The sequence below is a fragment of the Salminus brasiliensis genome, chromosome 13 (genome assembly GCF_030463535.1).
Source record: "Salminus brasiliensis chromosome 13, fSalBra1.hap2, whole genome shotgun sequence".
NCBI classification, from domain to species: Eukaryota; Metazoa; Chordata; class Actinopteri; order Characiformes; family Bryconidae; genus Salminus; species Salminus brasiliensis.
Window position 1 is genome coordinate 5,253,844 of NC_132890.1, and position 14,211 is coordinate 5,268,054.

Below are 14,211 nucleotides of genomic sequence, written 5' to 3' on the forward strand. Positions count from 1 at the left end.
GTTCCGGAATGTGGTTTCCGGAAACACATTGGGTTTGAGGAGCAAACTGTCTGTGAGGAGCTTTGTCTGTGCGTTCAGAAAGAAAAAGGGCACGTCCGGAGGTGCTGTTCAAGGTTGGAGAAGAAGGTACGCAATGTGAAGGATTCACATAACAGCTTCATATGGCGCAGAGAGATTTATTCAGGTCAGGAAATGACTGGGAAATCAGTCTCAGATAATAGACACAATCACACCCACTCATCGCGCACACACACACATATACTCACACACAGTATCTCTCTTTTGTCTGCAGTTTGCTCCATTTTGTTATATGCTGGGGTGTGCACTGCTTTGTTTAAGAGGGAAAAAAAGGAAAGTGAGGAGCAGAGAAAAGAGAGGGATTGATGTGTCTTTTTCATCTCTGTTCAAACGCGCTGAGAGACAGACTGAGCAGAAGGCACCTGTGCTGCGGTGGCTGGGGACGCTGACCTGCTGGAAAGCACCTCCTCCCGGAGTCGGCTACATGCCTAACAATGGAGAAGAGACGAAGTCATTAAATCAAGCTCATGGTGTTAGAGCTGGGGTTGGGCAGGACGTTTCAGAACGGTGATCCGGGGCTTCACTTTTTGACAGGATGTGAATCTGACCGTTGTTCTTTACGTTATTTGAAAATTTCATGACGAATGAACCGACAGAAATGCTCCAGAATAACTTGGGATAATGTTGTTGGTTTTTTTACATTGACCTCTGTTCAATGTTAATAAGGTTTTTTCCTTCTCCTGTAAAGTTGCCAATTTGGAGATATAAGGTTTTTGCATGACAGCGAGCATAACAACTTAATTTCGGATAATAAATAAAGTGGCTAGATTCACACTGTTCAGTTTTGTTCCAATCACTGCCACTGTAAACAGACTGAATTGGTTAAACAGACTGAATTTCTCTGTAATGAAACAATTTCATGCCAAATTCACTCTAATTGACTGTGCTTACATCGCAGTGATTGAATTAGGCAGAAGCAATATTGAGTATTCTGTGGAATTCCCTATTAAGATCTTCCACCTTCCTTCTTACTCATAAGAACTTCATATTCTCTCATTTTGCACAAGCTTTTAATTAATCCACCATTGTACTGTACTATTTTCAAACTGAGGCTACTGATCTTTCTTACTGTAAACATGTTTTTTTATCATTATTCTTGTATGTCCAACTACTTCGTTTTAAAGGCCAGACACCAGTCTATTCATATTCCTAAACCTCTTCTCCTTCCTTCTCTCTCCTCATGTGCTAAGCTGCCCCTTGCTGTCTGCTCACTGCTGGTGCAGGTCCATTCATGGTTGGGTGCTGGTGCCTGTCTACCCTCTGGATCAGCCTTACCCCTTTCTGTTTTCTTCCCCTCTCTCTTTCCCATGTGTCGAGATGCCCTGTTCCGACTGTTCTGTTCTGGTACTTCCAGATCTGGCTCTCCACTACCCTGCTGCCCGCTGTGATGCTGATTTATTCTCACCTCACTGCTCACTTTCACATTTCAATCATATTTTTACCATTTATGGCTTATGGCGTTTTTGCCATAGCTCTTAATTCACCATTTCTTTTTATTCTTGTTGTTTCTGTTATTTTTTCTGCTATCTGGTGTCGACCAGAGGATGATGGGTTCCCCTTCGGAGTCTTTGTTCCTACAAATTTGTTAATACAAATGTATTGATGTTTTTAGATCAGAAATACAATCCTCAAAAATTTTAATCCTTACTGTAATATAAATGATTGTCTACTCTAATTACAAGTGTGAAATTTCTGTAATCAGATTACATAACCTAGATTACATTCAATTTATTGCTACCCAGCACTGGTTACAGCAGAATCGCAGAATTGTGTTTTGTTCCTTTGGTACCTCACTATAGCCTACCTCCAGTACAGTGTGTACAAATGTGGAGTGTGTTCGGGATTCTCCAGGGCTTCTCAAATGCTGTCAGTACGTAACCCCATTTGGATGCTGAGGAAAGCATGTGCGCCCCAAACCACACTGACCTAAAAACATCACCGTCAGGCAGCCTATTTTACTGTAAAACTTATACATATTCACAATTCTGCAGCACGTGAATATTTCACGACCTCATTGTGAAACCAGGCAGCTCCTGTTAGGCTCAGGGCCTTCGTGCTTTAGGAAGCGTGAGCTTGACCTTTCCACAATATGCTTTTAAAAACGTCTAGACAAAATGCTTTGCTGCCCAAATCCCTTATTCCCTCCCCATCCCAGCACTTCAAGCGTCTCAATTTATAATGTGAAGTGTCTTGTTGAACTCCACTTATGCGAGATTACATGAAAGGTTGAGTGTAAATACATGCTGAGTGCAGGTGGAATGTGTTGTTTAAGTGGGGATAAGTAGGTCATATTGTATCTCGGTATTCGGCGGCTGATTCAGAGAGTAGTTTGCAGTGATTTCCATACGATCATCACTGTTAGATCTCCCATACAAATGTTCCTCGCTAATGACTCAAACTAAAGTGTGGTTGGGATCATTGTGGGATTTTGCTGTGCATTTTGTGGAAGGGCTGTGATCTTGTTGCTGGTAAATGTTGCTTCTGAAGGGCTATACATTACCAATCTGTAGTACTCTAAAGAATAGAACAGCCAGAAAACTGCTGTTAATAATATTACAGAAATATCAGAAATCTGTTGGATACTCTTCACTGGTTCTCTGTCATTTCAGAATATTATGACCACCTACCAGCTAGGATGACACTAGCGAGATGTTATGGCATGGACTGTGTTATATATTTATTATATATTGCTCTGTACCTCTCTGGCACCAATGGCCTGTGGGGCACCACTGTTATGCCATAGGGAGGCACTCTTTTCTGTACACCTTCACTACGGCGGCTCTTAAATATCCCAATAGCCCTTTTGGACATCAGTCAAATCTTGTCCTTTGCCCACGACAATAGTTTAGGACTCTGCTACAACTGACTGGGGTGATCCTTTATTTACACGTACAGCAACCCAGCAAACATGACTCTTTTGTGACAACCTATTGTTTTGATGCTTACAACAATGTCACAGCATTGAAAAAAGCCCTATGTTATATACGATGTTTTCTATTGTCAGAAAATAGATTCTTGACTGGCATTTTGGAAAGTTGTCAAAAGGTAATCAGGAGGCAATGTTACAGAATGATGAGGTTGTGAGAAGTTTGTTAAAAATGACATCTGTAACATCCCAGGCCAATAGTCATAATGCTCTGATATGACTGTGGTTCTTTGAGCGATGCTATAGAAGCCATAGAAGAACAAACTTATGGTCCTGGAAAGAACCATGTTTGTAATAAAGATCAAGAGAAGGTTCATTGAACCTGAAAAAGGTTCTTCACTCTCATACATTTCTTTTTCAATCATGGTTCTTCTGGAGCCAAAAGTGTCTCTTCTATGGCATCGGCCAGAGAACCTTTTGTAGCACCACTATTTTGAGGAGTGTATGGTTCAGCCTGGCCCACACATCCTTCGAAATGCATGGAAAATTAACATTAAGACTTCTCTGTCCTGGACCTCAGGTGGTGGAACGGACTTCCCTAGGGTCTCCGAACAGCTGAGTCCTCTGAAAGTCCCATGAAGACCCATCTCTTTGAAAAGCATTCAGTGAATGCTGATTTTGTGCTCATTAAAACGTCAGTAAGTGTATTTGAGAAGTGTCTTATTGCTGCATTGTGTATTGTTTGTATCTACAGTGGAAATCAGCACTGCCTCTCGTTTCTGGCAGTATCTTGTCTCAAGGGTATCTTTAAACTCCTTTTTGCTCTAGCTAGGGATAACTTCTGAGCTGACAACAAAGCACTTTGGTAAGTCGCTCTGGATAAGAGTGCTTTCTAAATGCCATACATTTAAATGCTGTTTATGTAACTGCTCCTGCCCTTTCACTACGGTCTGCTCTTTACAAGAACACAAATATAATGTTCATTATCGGATTTAACTGGATATCAAATTATCAATTGGTCGTGTACACATTATATAATAATATATTGGATTAAAGTCTGTTTATAAGAAATTTGACAAAGGCACCTGGGTGTTATTCTGCACATGTGTACAGATCTGATATCTTACCACATGTGCACAAACATAGAGGAGAGTTCCCCTCAAAGCAGTAAACACCATAATGTTAATTCAAAATATGTGTATATTTTAATAATGTACTTTTTTAGATTATAACACATTGCATCTCTTTCAATATGTTTATCAGTGTGTTGTAAAGCAACTGTACCTGCTGTTTGTCGTGTATTTAGACAGAAATCTAATTACTGATTCATGTTGACCAAGATGTTTTCCCACTATCAGATTAAATATTATTTTAATTATTACTAAAAGCTGTTTTTGTACAATTATTTGATTATTTTGTAAATGTTCTCATTATTGTAAAAAAAAAAAAAAAAGCAATACATCGGTTATCTTAAAAACTAGCTGTAAACAACCATTAGTGTTTGATTCTTTTAAGCCCCTAAGCCTTAAAGTCCAATTTAGTAATCTTTAACCTTCTTATCTTAAATCTTAAATCTTTTTTTTAAGAAAAATTTTGCATAGCTTTCTAAAATCGGCTTTAAAGGCACTTGCATGTAAACAGCCTGAGTAGACTGATAAATCACTGTGCTGATCAGTTATTTATCTCAGTGTTACTGAGCTCTACTAAAGCCTGAGTAGACTGATAAATCACTGTGCTGATCTGTTATTTATCTCAGTGTTACTGAGCTCTACTAAAGCCTGAGTAGACTGATACATCACTGTCCTGACCAGATATTCTTAGCATTACTGAGCTTATGAATTGTAAAGAATTATATGACTGAATACATTCAGCCATCACTACTTGAGTATTCTGTTCTGCTAGCATATATGTAAGGTGCATAATAATGGGACTGAGAAATTGAAGTCTGGACTTCCTGGCTGGTTCTTAAAGTTTAAGGATCTGTACAAAAGGCTCCCACCTAACAATTATGCCCTTATAAAGATATACTGATTAACCTCAGCTGCTTCTGCTTGGGCTGTATTTTTTTTCAGCTTGTACTTGAGCCTTTTTCCCCCCTGATTTTCCGTTTACAGTAGCTAAGCGTATCAGCTCTCCCTGTCTTAAAGAGCAGGGCCTGAACTGCAGTCTTAAAACCGCAGACATTATGTAAGAACTGTGTTGCTTGAAGTTTTATTCATATCTCCGCTATACAAAACTCTGAGAAAACTTGTGGATCAGGAAATAAAAAAAACAAAAATCCCTTCTCGGCAACAGCCCTGCGGTCCCACGATGTGCTGAAAGCGGGCAGGAATGAATCATCCATCCGTACAATGCAAAAAAAAAACAACAAACCAGTAGAGGAAAGAAAACATTCTTTAACATCTTGACAGAGCCACGCATTCAAGCATTTGGCGAAGTTTGAGATTGTGCTTTTAAAGTGTGGCCTGAATGAATCCACTTATGGACAGGGTCTGCTCTCTCTAATCTGGACATTGGTATTCATGGCCGCTGGCACTGGTGCTGGGTTGTGTGGTGGGATTTGAAGACGGCCCTGAGGAGAAGTGCTCTGAGAGAGAGGCACTGGCATTGTGTGCTGGAGTGATACTGGTCTGTAGAGGTGGGCTTCACTCAGGGGCTATACACACAGAAGCAGTTCCCATGCTCCAGCTCAGTGTGCAACACTATAGTGTGTGTGGCCTCTACTTAAACCTACAAACACAGCCTCTCCAGACCCCCAATTACCCACAAAATCCAGGCTCCCACTTTCTCTCTCTCTCTCTCTCTCTCTCTCTCTCTCTCTCTCTCTTTTACATGCACATTTGCTCTCAGGGGGTTTGCTGTCTGCCTCTCAATACAGCGCCATTTGGAAGATGAAAGTACAACATGAACCTCATGTACTCGCCGTTCCCACATATAGAGCTTTTCAAGCATAGCCCTGCATTTGCATTTTTTGTTCTGCGTTCATGATGGTTTGACCTATTAATATAATATATTTTTATGTTTGATGAATCCCTTGCTCTAACACACCAATATTAAGCATGGACATTATCTGATTAGATGAATCAGGTGTGTATCTAGCAGATAAATCCCCAACCTGAGAAGGTATTCCCATCCCTGCTATAGAAGGACCACTTTAGGTTCCATAAACAGCCATTTTTTAATGGACGGTTCTTTTATTTTGAGCTATTTTTGTAAATGAAGTGGAAAGTGTAAGTATGCAGAACCTTGTGCACCTGACATTCTGTCCTCATTCCCATTCTCCAGTCAGTCCTCAACACACTGTCGAAAACGCATTGCAGCGAGCTAACAAATAAACCATCCAAACACAATGCAGACATAGATTTGAGTACTCTTGATTTCCATACATCCAAGCAGAGAGAAACCTTCATGTAATTGGATGCCATTTTTGTATTTAATTACTATTTATTCAACAGAAGCGCACTTAGTTAACCCTTAGTGCTATCCTTATTTCGTTGTCTGGTTTTGGCTCCAAAGCTCAAATGCTGTCCCCTCTATCATTAGGCAGCATGGTGCCAATAGTTCCTGTTTATCTGCTCCAGAGAGTCCTATTCTATTGGCAGTACTTCTCTACAGGGACTAAACAGACTGTGTGGACATGTGCATTTGCACATGTGTGCCAGCAATGGGTCAGCACATGTATTTGGACATTTGGACATATAGTGTATCTGTAATACAGCTTGCTACTGCATTCCAGTGTGGCTGTGAAGTACTGGTCATGGTCAAGGCTCACCCAGAGCAGGCTCTCAAAGCCCAGGTTGATTTGGAGTCCTTCAAAAGTTGCTCAAAAGAAAGTCTCCTTAGAAAGGCCAGTAGTTATCACTGATGTAAGTCAGCTTGTCACATATATGCCATAACATAAATATTTAAAATACAGTCAAAGAGATGAGAAGGAGTCACATTTGAAATATGGATTTCCACATTGGGCCTTATAAATATTAGACTTAATAAGCAGCTAGCCAGATTAATGATTAGCTGAGTTTAAATTGTTAATAGGGAGACAGCGATGAGGAGAAAAGTGCCATTATGTGCAGTCGTTTCTGTCAGCAGGGCATCGGGCTCCGGCCTGGATAATAACGAACCTGCTCGTTACACTAAAGCCGTCGTGATACAGTGCTCTGCGAAGCAGGCGTCGTCACTCTTTCTCCTCTTTCACACACACACACACACTCACACACACACTCACATTCACATTCATCCTCTTATATTCCTTCAAGACAGTCCTGGGGAGCACACGTCCTGCACATTCTGTATTTCCCCTCATCTAATGAAGATGATTCAGTTAATTAGATAATTATGAAGCCCTTCATCAGATGAATCACGTGTGATAGAGGGCAGGAAACACCAGCATGCTGCAATTAATGGGATCCCCATTGCTGAGATTGGAAAACCAACGCTTTTGGACTCTGGTCTCAGTCCATAGAGCAGATTATCGAGTCGACAACGGCACAGAAAAGGATCCGGACCAGCGGAAGGTGGTGGTACTCCACCTTGCTGAGGGACAGTGGGCCCTTAGCAAACAATGTGCCTGATTTATCAAAACTGTGGGAAAAGGGGAGAAGATCTGAGCATTAGGAAACATGTAGGGACTCTCCCACATACGTTATATTGACAAAAGTATTGGGACACATGAGTTTCTTCAGCTGTTGTTTTGCTTTTGTCCAAGGAGGATGGCTTTGATTGCATTCAGCGACATGAGTAAGCATAAGTGAGGTCAGGATGTTGAATGATCACCACCCCACATTTATCCATGGATCTGGAAGCTGGAGTCAGCTTGAAGTAAACCCCAGACCACCTATTTCTGGAGGACCAGAGATCAGTTCTCTGGACCACTCCTGGGCTCATAAACAGCTTTCTCGCTTGACCAAACAGAGCCAATCCTAGATTTTTTAAAGGCGCATTCAACTCCGCATACAAACCACACTGGTTACCAGTAAACATAGCCCGATATGCAGCTAGTTAGCCTGCTAAAGGTTTCCTAGCACTAGCAGAGATGTAAGCTAGTTTGAATTCAGTGCCGGCAGGCATTTTCACACAGTCGTATGCGTGTGAGTGTGTGCTTCAGTGTTCACAGCGACGGCTGAGGAGGGATCAGACAGCCAGAGCAAGACAAGCTGCACACTGCTCTATCCAACATTACATACCCTCCAGCCTGCCTCTCTCTCTCTCTCTCACGCTCTTTCTCTCTCTCTCTCTCTCTGCTTCACACACTCAGAGATAAAGCACTGGACCCAGCTCTTTCATTAGAATTGTGGGCTGCAGCCACCTTCACCCTTTCTGAAGACGAAACACACAGACTAGTACATGCCCATGACCAGACTCAGTAGTTCAGGAGTAAAAGAACTGAAATACGTTCCCAGAGTCATTTCCAGAAGTGGCACAACTGGGTCTTTGAGAAATGGCATAAAGGTTCCATGAGGATTCATGATGAGGTGTTCCTGCACAGTGAAAATGCCCTATATGGACAAAGTATTGGGACATGTACGCATTACACCTAATGGACCTTTAATGACATCCCATTCTAAACCCATAGGCATTAATATGGAGCTGGTCCCTCTTTGCTCTCCGCTCTAACAGCAGCAGCAGGTCTGGAGCTCTGCTGCAGTTATTGAGTCAGTTGGAGGCTTTTCTGCACTCTGCTCTGAGCTCAGCACTCGGCCCTGACCCTGCTCTGTAACTTTACGTGATCTGACAGACACTCGGTGGACACTGAGCTGCTCTCTGTGAGCTGTTCCTCCTAAACTCTTCCACTGTTCAATAATAACACCACTCACAGCTGATGGAGGAAGATCTAGGAGGGAGGAAATTTCACCAGCTGACTTGTTGTTGTTGGTGCAGAGGTGTCTCCTATTACATACAGAACCATGCTGGAGTTCAGTGAGCTCTTCAGAACCTCCCATTCTCTCACTAATGTGTGGAAGAAAGGCAGACTGTATGGCTAGGGGCTTGATTTTATACTGAAGACTGAATGAAACGCCTTAATTCAGTGTTCAGTTCATATTTATGCCATTTTCTCTCCGCCATGTTCAGCATTGACATGAAACACATCCATTCAGAAGGTAAAGCATATCAATGTCATCAATGTCATTAACTATGTAACCAACATTGGAATTGACTGTCATTACATTACAACCAAGCATCCATTCATCTTCTTATCCACTGGAGCCACTGGGTCTGGAGCTGGAATCATTGGGCACAAGGCAGGAATACCCCCTGGACCAGTCCAACACTTAAGATTACCCTCACACATTTGCTCCCTTTTTACCCACCCGTTTGGAGCTCCCCTTAGCTCTAGAAGAGTAACACGTCACCTCAGATACATGGTAAGCCACCCACCGCGAACACACTCAGAGGTCCCTGGCTCCACCGCACCAGCTAACAGACTGCTGTCCAGGCCAACATTGTGTAAACAGAGATGAGGGGAGACAGAGGGTGATCTACCCACCCGGAGCAGAGTCAGTTGTGCTCTCTCAGGCTCCGGATGCTGATGTCTAAGCAGCATGGCTCAGGATTTGAACTGGCGACCCCCAGGCCACAGTGGTAGCTATGACCACTGAGCCACTCCGACCTACAGTGCCATGAAGAACCTTTATATCCAGTCCATTTGATGCACCTTTATCTGAAGCACCTTTTTAACAGTGTAGGGAGCAATTTAGCTTAGCCTTGTGTTCTCGGAAAACAGGAGGAAACCTGGATTACCCGGAGGAAAGCCGACCCTGACTGGGGAAGCCCTATTTGCTTCTACCAGACCTCCATCTGAAGCAGCGTGAAGACCACCCCAGGAGATACAGAAGGCCGGCTATGCCCTTGTTTATCCACAAACAGGAGAAACACAACAGAAAACAATACACCCAGTGTGCCTTTCAAATCCAGCACCACACACACACACACACACATTCACGCGGAGGAGAAAGGGAACAAATCACTGGGGTTTGAGCTGCTCGTCTGACTCACTAACTCACTATCAGTCACTCCCACACTGCTTCCACACAGCCGACCAAAATAGCAGGAAGAGCGTCGGCAAAAAACAAATATTTAGCAGCACTCTGTAGCCAGGTCTACTGCTGCAGGCTAACACACACACACACACACACACACACACACAACCCAGCAGAAAGAGAGAGAGAGAGGGCAAATCTTTGTGTGTGTGTGTGTGTGTGTGTGTGTGTGTGTGTGTGTGTGTGTGTCTGTGTATGTAAGGCTGGGGAGGTTAAGGAGAGAGAGAGAGAGTCCTTGTTTACACCTGCATGAATTGGATTGTATCCTGGTAAGATTTTAGTCACATGTGTTTGCACTGGGTAGTTTAATGCGTCTCTGGTCGGGAGGAGTTTTAGTTGCACTGGGAGGAGTTTTGATTGTACTGGGAGGAGCTTTAGTTGCACTGGGAGGAATTTTGGTTTTACTGGGAGGGGTTTTAGTTGCACTGGGAGGTGTTTTGATTGGACTGTGAGGAGTTTTAGTTGCACTGGGAGGAATTTTGGTTTTACTGGGAGGGGTTTTGGTTGTACTGGGAGGTGTTCTGATTATACTGGGAGGGGTTTTGGTTGTACTGGGAGAGGTTTTGGTTACTGGGAGGGGTTTTGGTTACTGGGAGGGGTTTTGGTGGTAACGAGAGGTGTTTTGGTTGTACTGGGATGAGTTTTAGTTGCACTGGGAGGTGTCTTGGTTGTAGAGAATGGGGAAGGGGCTTTTTGACTTTTAAATCACCTTAACCAGTACAGTTTAACCAGTAAACTCTAAGACGATCCGCACAGACAGTAATAATCAAACCAATTAGATCAAAATCAGACCTTATAAACCCATCACAAAACTGAGCCTCTCACCCCCCATGCACAATAAAAAAAGAAGCCCACATCATCCTCAAGGTTATAATGCACCTGAAGTGACCAGGTGTAAACGGAGAGAGAGAGTGGGGGGGGGGGGTGATGGAGAAAGAGAGACAGAGAGACAGAGAGACAGAGACAGACAGATGAGAGAGACTGAACAGGGACAGAAATTAGAGAGAGAATGAGTTGAGACCAAAAAAGAAAGAGAGAGAGAGAGAGAGAGAGAGAGAGAGAGGAGACAGAAGGAAGAGAAAACAAAGAAAAGAGAGAGAGACAGAGAATATAGAGAGAAAAAGGAAGAAATGGCAGAACGAGAGAGAAATTAGTGAGGGTGAGAGAGCGAGAGCGAGTGACAGTGTGAGTGGCTCTGTGTGGTAAAGTGACACAGTGTTGATGTTTTATGTGGCGGTTCGTGCTTTGCTATTCACTCTCGCCCACTGAGCACTTTAAGGGCTGTTTGACTGGGTCTCTTGTGGGCGATCTCTCTCTCTCTCTCTCTCTCTCTCTCTCTCTTACACACACACACACACACACACACACCTGCTTATCAGCGTCTCTGTAAGCCTGGGCAGCCTCCACAGGCGCATGAATAGCAGGCATTTCAAGTGTGGAGCCATGAAGAGATTTATCACTGCATAGAGTGATGCCGAGCTGCCGTTTTCCCTCTGTATCGATTAGTTACACACCCCCACGCACAATCACGCGTATACACACACACACACACAGACACACACACACACACACACACACGTACACACATACACACACAGACAAAATTCTTCTTACATTGGGAAACGTACATACTAAGACGTATGTATCCATCTGAGGGTGGAGTACACTCACAGAGAGCCGGAGCACACAGTAATTTTCTGTTCTACTTTTTGTGGTGGAAGCATGTCGATTGGTAGGTTTACGCTGCCACTAGCAGTGTATGTTTGGATGTATTTGGACATGAACCTGTTTCAGAGTCGAGTTTGACTCATGGACGAGGACACGCGACACTTCAGTGACTCAGGTGTTTGTACTAACTCAGGGCTTTTTTTCGCAAACACAGCAGAACTCTCGGCCTAGGTGACTTAGACAAGGACAGAACTGCAGGCCGGTTTACCTGGGCTTCACACTTTGCCACTTTCTAGCCCATTTCACATGCAAAGTGACCATTGAGTGCCAGGGGAGTAACAGTACACAAAAGTCAAGGTTCTGTTCACACCATGGTTTGTACCTCATGATCCAGTGTAACACGAAAAAATCCAAGAAGATGCAGAAGATTAGGAGCCTGTTTCCACCTGGTCCTTGACAACATGAGAAGCCAGGTGTAAACACCCCCCTAAGGTGCATTGGGATCAGATTATCCCTTAGACCCCGTTCACACCTGGCATAAACATGCATCCTGGGTGGGTACAATGGCCTCTTTTCCACTGTAGGGGCAAATGGTTACTAAGGCAACACCACCTATGACCCGTTAGACCAGGTACAGTTTCTTTTTCCATTTCCTGTGTTGCTAATTCAGCACCAGAAAGTGTTCAGCGTCTTGTAATAATTAGTGACAGTTTTGCTCTTTAGTCCTGCAGAGGGGTTTAAAGCCCCCCAGCATTGAGCTGTGGAGCAGTGGAAGAACTGTGTTCTCTGGAATGATGGTGATGGTGGAGCTCCATCCAGTACTTTTAGGATGAGTTGGGGAGTTGGGGATGATGAGGTGGGGTGGTGATCATCCAACACCCTGACCTCACTAGACTCACTAGAATCCTTGAGTCGCTGAATGCAATCAAATCCTCACAGCAATGCTCCTCCAAAATCTAGTAGAAAGCCTTCTTCCCTGGACAGTAGAGACAGTTACTCCAACAAAAGCAGGAGAAACTCTTTTTTAAAGCTCTTGATTTCAGAAGAAACAATAAATGAGCCAGTGTCCAAATACTTTTGTCCATTTTTGTGTATATGAGACATGCTCTTTAGACACAGCATTAAAAGAGAGATAGGGAGTGGGTAAGGGTGTGAAGGAGAAGGATGTGAGGGTGAGACCCTGTCCCATATTACCATAGCGATAGTCAAAATGTTACCATAGTAAAAGCCACACTTTACTTGCTAACGGCTACAGCTTAAGGGTAGTGGGGCAGTGGTGGCTCAGTGGTTAGAGCGCCAGGCTATTGATAACAGGGTTGTGGGTTCGATTCCCGGGCTTGGCAAGCTGCCATTGTTGGGCCCTTTACCCACTCTGCTCCCCGGGCGCTAGAGTTGGCTGCCTACCGCTCTGGGTGTGTGTACTCACTGCCCCTAGTGCACTAGTGTGTGTGTTCACTACCACTGATGGGTTAAATGCGGAGGACACATTTTGCTGTACAGTGACAAATACTTTTACCTTTACCTTTTAAGGTTTCCAGGTGAAACTTGAACCATGTGGACTCTTCATCCTTAGCTTACCGCGTACCATGTGTGCTACGTATCCAGTGACGACCGCTTGGACCACAAATACAGTTGTCATGGGATTTCCACTCAGCTCTGAGTACACACACACAGCCCCTTCTCAGCGTAATCCTGATTACTATCATACTAGGCCTACAGCGCAAATGTCCCATTATCATCGCCATCCCAGCGTAATGGAGATGTCTCCTTCAACAAGCCACAAAATATGCGAGCATCAGCTCAGCGATCACAGATAGGCTACTCGTGTTGAGTGCATTAGCTGCTTTCATTAATGCCAGATTGAGCTTTATTCAAATTGGCTAAGCATTCCTGTTATTTATGTTAATGATGATGATTCCATCAGAGGACATGCCATTCCAGCGCTGAGCGTCTGAGATGTTTAATGTATGGTGTCCCAGATAAGATAATGAAGTGACTGAAGGCCCGCTAGATGCCCAGTGTTGCCAAAGGCAGAAATGGAATGGAATAAAACAGAAACATGCCTGGTAGGGAAAAACGTGGGGCTGGTAGGAGTGGACAGCATGCTTTGATTATCTGGAACCGAGAAAATGGCATTAAAACCCAGACACAAACACTGCAGGTTTTAGAGGCACAGTGAATCACCCTACACTGCTTCCCAAGGAGATATACCGCCATATACCGAGGGCATCGTAAGGATTCTGCCTGCTGCAGGTTGGGCTTTGGGAGGCGGAATTGCTCCAAAATAGTCTCAAAGCTCTATTCAGATGGGATTAGCCTTACATGTGGAGGTGGGGGAATGTCCTTTTACTACTGGATGTCTGTAAATATAGGAGCGATTTGCACAGGATAAAAAATCTCAGCATAACTCACTGAGATGGAGTGGCTATTCAATTTACACGCTGCCGTCACCTCCTAAAAATGTCCAAAAACATCTAGCCACAGCGCTCTGTGACCACTGATAAAGTATTAGAGGATGATGACCTTATCTTATATCCCACTTATAGTAATAATGACATTTTT